Source organism: Camelus ferus, chromosome 13 (genome assembly GCF_009834535.1).
Source record: "Camelus ferus isolate YT-003-E chromosome 13, BCGSAC_Cfer_1.0, whole genome shotgun sequence".
NCBI classification, from domain to species: Eukaryota; Metazoa; Chordata; class Mammalia; order Artiodactyla; family Camelidae; genus Camelus; species Camelus ferus.
The window spans coordinates 15947376-15959722 of NC_045708.1; the positions used below are offsets into that span (position 1 = coordinate 15947376).

The following is a 12347-nucleotide window of genomic DNA, read 5'->3' on the forward strand; positions in this document are numbered from 1 at the left end:
TCCCTCTCCACCACTGGGTGTCCCTGGGAACTATCTTCCTCTGTCTTATCGCTGCTTCTCTGGCTTCCTTTCTCCTCCTTTTCCCAGCTAATAGGCCTCCTCATTCTCTAGTCAAAAATGGAGAGGGAAAAAAACCCTTCATTTATGTATTTTTATGAGAAAGGAACCTTTCCCCTTAATCCCATCTACTTTTCCTACATACAAAAACACTTGTTTTGGCCTTTTCCCTAGTGGTACAGTAAAAAACAAATAAAAAACCCTACCGATTTATACACAGGATGGAGGTGATGGGGGACTGAAACAGTATGGGTCATAAACCACTTTTAAATAAGTAGACACAGAGGCTCTGTACTGGCACGGCAGCTACTGGAAGACAGTACATGATGCTTCTGAAAAGTGCTTTACAACAGCTCGTCCTCATAATATGCCAGCCAGCCAGCCAGTAAACTGCATACTCTAAAGAGAGGAACTGATGTATAAACTTTACCTTAGGCTGTTTTTTAAAAAAAACCCAGCTTACTTCAAATTTCATGTATACTAACTTATACTACAGTTGTCATAAATAAATCCCTTTTTTAAAAGAGGGAAATGTAAACTTTAGTACGGCTCCATCTATAAATTATAATTTGGAATTAGGAGAGTCCAGGAATTACACTGTTTTATTCAGTTGGCTTTTAGTGCCAATTTTATGTGTTCTGTTCAAGACTGATATGAATCAACCAGTACAGCACAAGGAATGAAAAAGCTAAACCCACTGAATAATACAGCAAATACTGGAAATATCAAAAGGAAGAGTTATCACACACCACAACTCAAAATCCTTTAAAGGTCCACACTGCTTTCAGGATAAAACCAGAAATCCCCCACGGCATGTAAGGTCCTTCACGACCTGGCCCTACCTACCTCCTCAGCCTCGTCTTCAGACTCCGCACAGGCTCTGCAAGCTTGCAGCTCCAGGACTTCACTAGCTTGACTGTCATTCCTTCTCATTTCTTCAAATCCCACCTTAGGCAACACCTCCTCCTGGAAGCTCCTGAAGCAGCTCCTTCCTGAAACCTTAGGCCAGGTCAGGGCCTCCCTTTCTTGCGCTTAGTCTGCGGTAGTGGTCCCTTCACAGCGCTTATCACCAGGTACTCAAGTTTTATTTCCTCATTTTCTCTCTCCAACTTGTTTCTTATTCACCACTGTATTCTCAGCACCCAGCAGAAAGCCTAGCACATAATTAATGCTTAAAATCTTATGAGTGAATGGCTGAATGAGCCCCACCCCCAATTATTAAATGGGTGGTCAGCCCTTTGGCACTAACCATCAACAGAAAACTAAAAAAGTTGTCAAGGAGCTCCTCACTCACGGATTTACAATGGAGAAAACAACTGACAAGAGAAGGTACAGCCGGCAGCCAGCACAGATGTCAGGTCCTGTGGTAACGCCCTGAGAGCTCTCGCCCCAAGCCCCAAGCCATGTGCACAGTGCTTCTCCCTGCTGGACAGTGACCCTTCTGGCTTTCAGCTCTAGGCCATGGAAATGAGACATAAATACCAAAAAAATCACACCACTCATATAGGTTCTAGTTATTGGACCAAGTGTTGAGAAGGAGCAGAAAATATTTCTGGGTCTTCTTCCACCCCTTAGGATGGGATTCCAGAGCCAAAACACAACTAAAAGGTCATTTAGTCCACTGACTTCAAACCAGACTCAGCAAATCCCCTCAGGGCTCACCTGGGGAAAGCGCAGGGCGAAGGTCTGAGAGGCTGAGTCAGACGTCTTTGCTCACAACTTCAAAGCAACCGCTTTTAGCTTCTTAACATACCAGGCTTCCCCATATGACCTCAGGCAGAGTTCTACTGCTTTTATTTAAAATAAAACTACCTATTTGGACCAATTCCTTTATTTTAAAAATAAAGGAACTGAGACTCCAGTCTTCTCCAGCAACTTAGTAACTTAGCCAAAGACTTTAGTCTCCTGACTCTCTACCCAAGACTCTTCCCATTGTGAGAAATCACTTCCCTACAAATTCTTAAGCATTTTCACAAAATGAGGAGTTCTCATTATACACAGGCCAATAACAACAGAAAGGTATAAAGGAAACAAATAAAGGGCAACCACAAATTGAGCATGACTATACTACAGACAATATATTAAGTATTTAATATACATGGCTTTCTCTAGGAATGCCAGATCTACAGCGTTCTTTCTCTTGAACAAATTACTTCTCTGAGGTTCTGTGATCCATACAAAGACAGTATGCTAAACCCCTGGCGTGTAAGGCACTTAGCAGACTACCCTGCACAACAAACAGTACACAGCCACAACAAACAGCCTTCACAATAACTGTCACAACAAACAGCCTTCACAATAACCGTACGGGATGGGTACCCCTGAACTCGCCCAAGGTCACACAGCTAGTAAGAAGTATAGCCAGATGGTGAACAAAGTCTAGTTCCAGAGTCCATATTCCTTTAAGAATGCTACCCTGTTTGGTCACTGATCTCCATTCCTCAGTCCCTTCCACTGAAAAAGTAAGAGTATCAACCTGTCCACCTCACAGCACAAGTTAAAGTCAGCAAAGGCCTCTGAGAAGTCTTATGCACACCTAAGGCAAGTTTCACTAGGCAGAAGCCTCCTAAAAACAGTGACTCACTGAAACTGGTTTCAACGCTTCAATCCAGGGAAAACAAGGAAATGGATCGAAAATGGGGTGAGTGTCACTTATCTCTGACCTTTTGGCCCTAAGCACAGCCAGAGAAAGAAATGCTTCGCTACCTCCAGGACCATCCACAAGGGGAAGAGACAGCTGCCGCTCTTTCTGGCCCTCCTGCATTCCCCATCAAGTACGCTTATCCAGGGAAAACGCGCTTCTTCAGCAGACATCTACGGAACACCTACAATGCACCCAGCATTCTGCCGAGTGCTAGTGGGAGGTCACTGAGACCCGACCTTTACCTTTATGAAATCAGAAAGCTAGAACCAATTGCAAAACAAGAATAAAGAGGCCTCCCTGACCACCTCACATAACCGAGCACCCACTCTTCTGCTCCCAGTCCTCTTGCCCTGCTTTTTAAACTTAGTACATTTCACCACCTGATATATGTGCACTGGAAGCTCAGAAGTGATTAATTGTGCCCAAGGGTGGGGTCTGGGAAGGAAATTGTTTATCTTAAGCAACAGAAATCATGGGAAAGTGAAGAGGGAAGGGTGGTCCATTCTTTAACGTCAATTCCTCCGCCTACACACACCAGTGTCTAACTCAGTTCCAGTTCACACTAGAAAGATACAGCACCAACGGGCTCTCATTCAAAGCTCCTTTCTGCCAAAGGTCTTGAACCCAGTTCTAAGTGGCCCTGTCCAGCAACTGGAGGCTGGTTCTTTTTCCTGTCCTAGTGGGCCAGGAAGGTCTGAAATAGGACATAATCACACTTGCACTGCCCTTTCTCCTAACACAGCTGCCGTGATTCAATTCCTTTTCCCAACAGTCATTTAAAGTAAGGAAGGGGTCGGCAAGATTTTTGTTACAGTTTGATAGTATCCTTATTAGTATACAACTTAGTTTGATAGTAAATATTTTAGGCTTTATAAGGCCTAAGGTCTCTGTCCCAACTACTTAACTCCGCCATTGTAGTGTGAGGCAGCCATACACAATGTGTAAGCGAATGTAAACTTTATTTACAGTAATAGGCAGAAGCCCTGTGGACCACAGTTTGCTAGTCCCTGATCTAAAGGAAAATGGGAGACTTATTTTTAAGCAGCTTCCTCCTGACAATTTCTAGTTATCTGTCTTAAAACCTTAGGCTGTCCACATCTCACCATCACTTCTTGAGAGTTTTGGTTTAATTACTGGACTTAAATGATTTTTCCCAGAATCACAAATTCATGTATTTTAGAGATGCAAACCTCAGGGTTGGGAGCCCAACCAGCACGCAGAGATTCTCCAGTTTGGAAAGGATTTAGAGATCATTTCATCCAACCTCCTACTCAATGAAGAAATTATCCAGCAAGTAGTCATTCAGCTCCTTTTCAAACACTTCTAATGGGAGGAGGACACTCATTTCCTCCCAAGGCAACTCATTTCATCTTTGGACAGCTCTAGATAAGATACTCCACTCATTCTTCTTAGCACATTTAACCACTTACTTCCTTGAGAATCTGTTTACCATTTGACTCTTTTTACTAGATGGTAAGATCTACAAGGTCAGGAACATGGTTTTTTGTATTTGTAGCTGTTTTTTACTACTGTGTCTCCAGCACTTTGAACAGTAGTACATAAAGGTATAAAGCAATTACTTACAGGGAGGGAGGAAGGAAGGAATGGAGGAAGGAAGGAAGGAAGGAAGGAAGGAAGGAAGGAAGGAAGGAAGGAAGGAAGGAAGGAAGGAAGGAAGGAGGAAGGAAGGAAAGAAGGAAGGAAGGAAGGAAGGGCAAACAAAACAATGCTACATGTGGAGAACTCTAAGTACCTCAGCTGTACTGACATGACAGGCACAGGGGAAGAGCAGAGCAGGTAACGGATAGGGTTGGGTGTAGACAGGGTGCAACATGGAAGCCCTGAAATCTCACAGCAAGTGCAGAGGCTTGAGGTGGTGATATCTGAGGAACAAGTTTAGAATTCCCCTCTTCTTTCCTTCCTTCCAAGCCTCCCCTGCCCCATTCTGATGGTGAACATATTTCACTGCAGCACGTTTTCTGAAGCCTTTTCAAACAGCCCCTACCCCAACAAAAATGCGCAGCCCAAAAACCTGTAGATACAGTAGCCCCCTCTTACCCACTGGGATATGTTTCAAGACTGCTGGTGGATGCCTGCAACCACAGACAGTACCAAATCCTATGTATATACTGTTTTTTCTGTACAGTTGACCTTCAAACAATGTGGGGGTTACAGGTAATGACCTTCTGAGCACTTAAAAATCCATGCACAACTTAGGAGGGCCAGCTATATGCAGTTCCTCTGTATATGCGGTTCCTCCGTATCCTGGGCTCTGCCAACCACAGGTCATGTTGTATTCAGTAATATTTACTACTGAAAAATATCCACATAGAAATGGACCCGTGCAGTTCAAACCTGTGTTGTTCAAAGGTCAACCGGACAAAGAGATGGAGTGAGATTTCATCACGCTACTCAGAATAATGTGCAGTTCAAAACTTATAAATTGTTTATTTCTGGAATTTTCCATTTAATATTTCTGGCTGACCTGATCCATCCTAAGTGCCACATAAGTTTAAGCTTACATTATTTACTATTTTTTTTTCCATTTCAACTTGAAAGTTTCAATCAATAGTTTCAATTGTTTAAATATTTTCTACACCTTCCAGTTTAGAAGCATTCACTCACTATGAATCTAACAGGCATGTCTTTTCTGTATCTTCACCCAAACTGATGTCCAAATTGTTAAACAAAATGTAACCAAGAGCAGCCCTCTAGAATGCCACTAAAAACAACCCCTCGAGATGAACATTCATCCATTAATCAGTACTTGTACATTACCTACATGCAAGGCAGCCCCAAATTTTCTTTGTCTTGGGGCCACATGAGAAAATGTTAAATACCTAATTTTAGCACTTAATACACATTACCTTGGTAGCATATTCCTAATCCCCAATCTAGTAACTTTTTCAAAAATGAATTGCCCTGATATACGTCAAAGTGCTACATGGTAATTGCCCGGATGGTGTGGGGTTTTCCCTTTATTTTCTAATACTTCTGTAACAAAACTGTACTGATTTTTACAGTTTAAGCAAAATCATGGCAAAACTTGAAGAAAAGAAAAAAAGCACTACCAGTTAGCAAGAGTTACTCGACTTCAAGGGTCATCACTGTGTTCGCACTCTTTGCTCAGTCGGTTTTAGAATTTTACCAGGGATCATTGTCAGGTTTCCAATGATACCCTCAAACCCATGTGACCTAGAGGTTATCGCCAGATAAACCAAACATCTCTACAGGGAGAATCAGAATTCAACTCTCCTTTCAAAAAATGTATGTCCAGAATCCATTCCCTTCTGGCTCTGCAGCACCACCACCCAGTCCGAGCCACCCACTGTCCCTGCGCTGACTGCTGACAACGGCAAAAGCTTCCTACCTGGTCTCCCTGCTCCTACCGCTGCCCAACTTTCCCCACCCTCCACAGTCTATCCTCCAACAGCAAACAGAGTAACAAGCCTTTTAAAACATCAAGTCAGATCATGTCTCTGCTGTCCACTCCCCAGTGGCTCCCGTCTCACTCAGGAAAAAAATGCACTCCAAAGGTCTTATTCCAGTTCTCGTTCCTGCGTCCCATTCCTTCTCTGCTCTCATCTCCTAGTGCTCATTCCTGACCACTCCAGTCCAGCACACTGGCCTCCTTGTGCTTGGACACAACAAGTCACACTCAGACCTCAGGGCTTTCATGCTTGCTGTTCCCTCTGCCCAAGGTGCTCTTCTCCCAGGTATCTCCCTGGGGGCATTCCCCACGTCTTTCAGATCTTGGCTTAAAATATCACCTCATCAGAGGTCTTCCCTGACGACCTTCCATAAAGCAGCCACCCCCCAGCTCCCCATCACTCCCTGATCACCTCACCCTGCTTCTGTTCTTCTGAGTACCTGTCACCTAGTGGTTGTTATTTATTTCTTAACCTATTTGTTTATTTACATCTAGTTATTTATTTTTTAAATGTTTCTACCCATTCGAATATAATCCTTGAGAACAAGAATTTTTTCTGTTTTCTTCAATGCTGTATACTTAGCTCCAAGAACTGTACTAGGCACGGACTAGGTGGTATTACCAGAACATAAGCCCTAGTATACGGCAAGATACTCTATGTATAAGAGGTGTGTGTAATAAATTTTGTTGATGAAAATGATTACTTCCCTTCCTCTAAAATTCACCAAATATATTAAAAAACACTGGTGTTCCACTAAAACAGACTAAGGTGCTCTCAGAAAGATCAATGAACAAACGAATACGGCTACCACTCCGCCCAACCAAAAGTGAATTTCATTGCCCAGTTCCCTGGGGGAGGAAAAGTGCCCCCAGGGAAAGGAAAAGAACAAGAATCCTGAACTAATTAGCCAGGCAAGAGCTTGCCTCAGAGTTTCCCACTCCCTCAAGAAGAGCGCGTACTCTCCCTAACTATGCCTGTTTCCAGGAGGGGCTCCCATGAGAATGAGAGGTCTTGCTAAGGTTCCTTACCCACATCCAGTCACTCCTATGCCTGGAACCCACCTCCCAGACTCATTCTCTGGTTGTCCCATTGCTCAACCTTCCTAGAGAAGGTTCTCTAACTGTTATGCAGCTACCCCTGGTGACCAAGACCACTAGGTCCTCTGGCCACTCACTGCTCAGGTTTCTATCTCCTTAAAACTCTCCACTGCCGTGGTCAACACCACCAATAAAATACTGGCACACAGAATCCGGTAAGTGCTAGGAAAAGGAACCAGCTGTCAGTCACTGCCTCAACCAAAAAGTAACTTTCTCAAAAGGGAAACATTATAGGGCAATGGAAATACCCCAGGTTTGAAATCTAGCCCTACCGTCTACTACCTGTGTGAACTTAGAGAAGTTACTAAACCTCTCTAAACTGATTTCTCTGTGGCGGAAGTACCAGCACTTACCGCGCAGGCCGGTGTAAATGTTAAGGGAGATGATGCATGTCAAACAGGGCTGTGCCTGGCACAGAGTAAGTACCCAGTACATGGAAGCTAGGCCTGTTTCTGAAGGTTGGCTCGTGGATTAACTGAGAAACATGTGAGGCACTTAGCATAGTACCCGGCTCAGAACAGGTCATAAACAAATACTGACTTTGACTTTCCTCCCTCTCTTCTAATGGTGGACAAAATGTAGAGACTTCAGAAACCACTCAATTCTATCAGTGTGGCTACACAACATACTCACCATTTAGGTAATTAAAGCTTTCTGTCAGTGCTTCGGCTGCTCCCCTGATGCCTGCTGTCTTGGGAACAGTCACTCATTCTCTTTCAATGGCAGTTGCCTCTTGACCTGGAGACAATATAAAGGAATAGATAGGTAAAACATAAACTGCACCAAGATGGGCTGACCCAAAGGCCTATCACAGAGACCTTCAGATAAAGAGACAAGGCAGGATCTGGGTCCAGATCCCCACTCCGAAGGAAGTTGGCTCTCTCTCTCCTCAGGGGAGAGAAGGAGTTTGGTACCAGGAGACTTCCCTTTCCTATCAGATGGTACGGTCTCAGGACTGACCTCATTGTCTTTCCTTAAATTAACCAGAACCATACATTCCCCAACAGTCTAAAAACTCATAACATCTTACATCCAGAAAGGACCTCAGAAATCAACTAGTTAAGTGCCCTCATTTTAAGGAAGGAAACTAAAGCTTGGAAAGGGTGAGTCACATAACTGCTTAGGGCTAAAGCTGGGATTCTACTAAAAATAAGATGCTCTGGAATATGGGTAAGAAAAAGAAAAAAAAAAAAAACCCCAAACATCTGTGGAGTGTCCACCACACCCTGGGAAATATGTTTTATGTTTTATAAGAGACAATAAAACAATGATGTTACTCCCCTTATAGATGAAGAATCTAAATTTCAACAAATCAAGTGACTTGTACAAGGCCTCAACAGCTTGCTAGTAAGTGACAGTCAGGGTTAAACCAAGTCTGTCCAACTACAAAAGCCACGTCACCATGCTGACTCTCACTGAAGTGCCTTCTAGACTTGGTCCTCAAAATGGCCCTAAACCACCAATTATCAGTTAGAACAAAAAACAGAACTCTGCCTGCAAACTTTACTCCCGGTTCTCTAACACACCTTCTACAGGAGAGCTGAAACACCTACTAACCCATTGAATCTTACTCCTAATACTGGAGAAGAATAGCTGAAGGAGGAAGAGCTGAGTCAGACTTCTGTCTATCCCAGTCCTGAGGACGAACGGAAAAGCAGCTTCTAAGCTAGTGGCAAAACTAACGCTTTTGTACCTGGTCTTACACTCACACTACCCACTCCTTTCATCACAACTGCCCATCCCTCCCTTACATATCCCACAGACCATCCTGTGACCTCCTTCCAAGGCTGCTGGTCCCTTTAATCCAATGTCCACACCTCTACCACCAACCCCATGACATACATTTACAGAGTCCATCCCTACCGCCATCCTCCCAGGAAGCTGGAAGGCTAGAATTGAGATGGAGAAATAGTAAAATTATAGCTTTTTAAAAATGGCTTTTTAGAAGATGAGGCCTTGAAGCCTCAAACCAGTAAGACTTAAGAGAGAAGTACTGATATGCGATGAAAACAGCTAGAAAAGAAGTAGAAAAAAGGATCTGTACCAGGGGCCACACCTAAGGGATGGCCTGGGTGAGTGTGGGAGAAGCTTCAGCTCCTCTCCCCCACCACACACTTCAGAAAAAGAATCAGTCTAAGCAGAGTAAGTACGACTGCCATTCAGACAGCTTCAGGACAAGCCCACGACCTCCCGTCTTGCTCCCTCCACCCACCTCACACACACACAGCCCCCTTCCTCTAGAACCTTTCCAATATAAAAACTCTAAACTCCAAGAAATGGCCACACAAATCTGGTCTATCTCCACTAAAGTCTCTGCAACCCAAACAGCAACAGCGACAGCCCTGCTGACAGCCGCTGTCCCCCACCTCCTGCCAAATATGCGGGCTTATTAACAAGGCCAGGAGCCTGTTCTCCTCAAAACAGGATGGACTACGCTGCCCCAAATCAAGCAGACAGGAACGCCAGATGACCCTCATTTGTTTTCAACTGTCTACAGTGACTCCTTACTTCTAAGGGCAAATGATTTCTTGCCTTTGCTTCTGAATGTCACTTACTTCCTGCATCCTCAGTGTACTGGCCTTCTGTCCCCAGAAACAAGAGGATGACTGTAAACATCCTCAAACTCTTTAGTGCTGCCCCTTCAGAGAGCTCTCCACCCCAGCAGAGCCAGCCACATCACCTCCCTCAGGCATCTCTTCCGGTGCTTCTTGCGGTTACCATTGGTAGCGACAGTGGCGGTACTGCGCGTATGTGCTATCTGTCCAGAAGCAGACATGATCTTGGAGAATCCAATCACCTCATTTTCCACAGGAGAAAATGAGCGCCGGTAAGGAGAAAAGACTTTCCCAAGGTTGCAAAGCCGGTAAAAGTGAACACGGCTGAGTCCACCTAAGGTAATTAACAAGCCATACTGAGGAAACGCCATCAGTCCATCCTCATTTGATGGAAATTAATGAAAATTAAAGGTCTCTTAAATGTGTATCACTTTTGTTCCCAAAACACTTTGATATGGATAAAAATGTCAGTGGGGAATTCTGCTTCGAGTATGCTCCTCCCACACATAAACAACTATATACTCCGGATAAAATATAAAAAAACAACTATCTGAAGTGAACAAAAGCTGGCAGATTTTAGAAGAGAAGCTGAAAACTGGAAACTTGCAGGGGATAAATTCCCCATTTTTAGAGCTTTGCCCTGAGGGTTGTCCAGCTGAAGTTTCAATTAAAAAACCAAACCCTAGGCCTTCTGTCCAGAAGAACCAGAAGACAGAGAGCCCAGAGCAGCCACAGATAATGAGAAGAAAGAAGAGAGTCAGAGGCTGAGAGTCCCAGGTTCTGTGTGTAAGCTCTGCCCAGTCTCCAGCTCACTCCTGAACCATGCCTGCACAGGGCAGAATCCAAGGACCTCAGCTAAGCACAAAGCTGGACCGAGAATTGAACTGCCACCCACTGCAGGCAGAATGTGCCATTTGGGGTCTAACCAGTTAACCTCCTACTAAAACAAAACAACAGAAGCCAGAGTCTCCACAACATAACATTCACATGCCTCCATGTCCAAGATACAATCTCAAATTGCATAAAGAACTAGAAAAAACTAAATGCATTTGCAGGGGAAAAGACAACCTGCAGAGCATAACTCTAAGATCACCCAGATGTTGGAATTAGCAGACAAGGTTATTAAGGCAGCTATTACAACAACTATTAAAAGGAGAGAAATTGAAAGAACATTTTAAGTGGAAATCTGAGAACAGAAATGCAGGATCTGAAATTTTAGAAATTCTCTGAATGGGTTTAAGAACAGAATGAAGAGGACAGAGAAAAGGATCAATGAAGCTTGCCGTTCAACAGAAATTATCCAAACTGAAATAACTGTGGGTCATCCACAGTCTCTAGAAAAACCACCCTCAGGCCCTTCACACCTGAGTATACACAATAATTACTGTTATGAGAAAAACTGGTATCAGAGAGAACCTGAATGACTAGGGAGCACAGAGAAACCATTACCTACAATTCTTTTGGACCAGGCCACCCCTCATCTACTAATTAATCTCTTGTGGTCTTTCAAATACAAGCAAAGAAGAAGGTGGAAAGGTGGAAAATGAGAGGGCAGGATAAAAATTTAAACCTGAGATAACCATAATATTCAAAGTCCTAAGAGTCAAATCTAGTGCCCCACTGTGTGTATTGAGAAGCAAGGAGAGAGTCATGTTTTCCCCTGTAATTGCTGAGGATGAGGTGGCGTTCTCAGGACTGTTCACGAAAAAAGCAAGGAGGGAAACGTTTTCATGTTTTTTTCTGCCCTGTGTGGTCTCTTCAGCAAACAGCCAACCTGGTAAACTGGCTACTGGCAGGGTGGGGTGGGAACAACTGGCAGTGTGCGGCTGAAGAGTACCAGCAGCCCGGTGACAGCCAACCTAGTGCCACCTAGAGTGGTAAAGCAACTAACCTAGTGCCTTCTCTGACCAGCTTCCCACACTCAAGTCACTTGTGCTGGAGTTCAGCTGCAGAAGACATGTCAACTTCTGCAAGCCCTGCCTTCTTCTCACTCATGCCCTTCTTCTCCACCCACCCCGCCTGCCCACAGCAAAGAGAATCCAGAGCCCTCTAAGTGCTCTTTTCTGACTAAAGTAGGAAACTGAGAAAAGAAGGAGCCATCTAAGTGCAAAGAACCTTGGACTGGGAGCTCTGCCACTGACACTACCAGACTTCACACAAGTCTTTTACACTCTCTGGGTCTCAGTTTTATCAGCTGAAATAAAGTCAGAATTGTATCTTAGGTCCTTTCCGATAACACCATGTATGACATCCTTATCCATGCTATCTCCAACTGCCCTCTAAGAAACCGTAATAGGTCCCAAAAGGCAGAAGTGGAGACACACCAATTTACGTGATTCATTAGAGTACCTCAGGGTTATATCGTTACTCAGACTCTTAAAAGATAGTTTTTAATTAATAAAATCCTGTCATTAATTCTTAAATTGTGTTAATAATAGAGATTTCAGTACCTCTCTGAAGTGGAGGGCTGCTAAAATAATGCTGCTCTTTTTCTAATTCTCCCAGGATAACTTTTTATCCATGTAACTTTTAGGATGAGAAGAAGGTACTTTTATCCCCCATA

At 43.8% G+C, this 12347-nt stretch overlaps 1 protein-coding gene across 12 annotated transcripts in view; it reads right to left on the reverse strand.

The window, feature by feature from the left end:
• The window catches only part of LUZP1 (leucine zipper protein 1), a 104547-nt gene that overhangs the window by 43991 nt on the left and 48209 nt on the right, over positions 1-12347 (reverse strand). For all 12 annotated transcript variants that reach the window (XR_004325410.1, XR_004325411.1, XM_032495420.1 and 9 more), the window contains exon 2: positions 7863-7967. The gene's annotated coding sequence lies outside the window, so the exon portion shown is untranslated. The remainder of the gene's footprint in view (positions 1-7862; positions 7968-12347) is intronic.